Raw genomic sequence first — 802 nt, forward strand, 5'->3', positions numbered from 1 at the left:
ATGAAAAGTGATAATTTTATACATTTGTGACTTTGCTTTTGTCATTGATAAATTGTGCACTGAGATACTATAACTACAATTTTTATGTCAGAAATAACGCTAAAAAAATACATGCCAGAAGATTGCATAGACAATAACCCTCTTAGTAGAGGAGGTGAATCAAAAATTCAAATGAGTTATTTTCCTCAAGTCTGTTGTAAAGTCATGCAGTCTTTATATTCATTGAAACTGGGGAAATAGAATCAATTATAAATAATCAACTCTTGAAAAACCATGCATTAAATAGACAAAGCTATGGTATAAATAAATGTTAAATGTGCTACGATATTCTCGGCAAACTTAAGGTGTAAGGGACAATCTTGTCCTGCAAATGTACACACAATGACTGATATCTTTGTATCACTACTTCCCAGTGTTCTCCATGGTAGCCTCTGCTCTATTTCTTCACTACTAGTCAATACTGATCAATAGAATGTGTAGAAAGTAGAAATATATGATAAGACTCTCTTGAAAAAGGAAAATGGCCTGACAAAATAATAATAGTGGTAGGGTACACCTCAGTGACTGAAGACTGAAGACCTCAAATATTCAAGTTATGAAGTAGGAAAAGACACTTGGCTGGGAAATATGAGGGCAGAACCCAGCTTTAGAAGGCTAAGATCCTGGGTTGCCATAGTTGTTCATGAAGTTCTGAGATGGACAGTTTTCACAGGCCTGAGTGTGAGACAAGACTTAACTACCATTATGAACACAGCTGGACAAGTGATATGCTATGTGGAGGGTGGTTCTTTCATCTGTTTGT

Source organism: Mus caroli, chromosome 12 (genome assembly GCF_900094665.2).
Source record: "Mus caroli chromosome 12, CAROLI_EIJ_v1.1, whole genome shotgun sequence".
In the NCBI taxonomy this organism is placed as follows: Eukaryota; Metazoa; Chordata; class Mammalia; order Rodentia; family Muridae; genus Mus; species Mus caroli.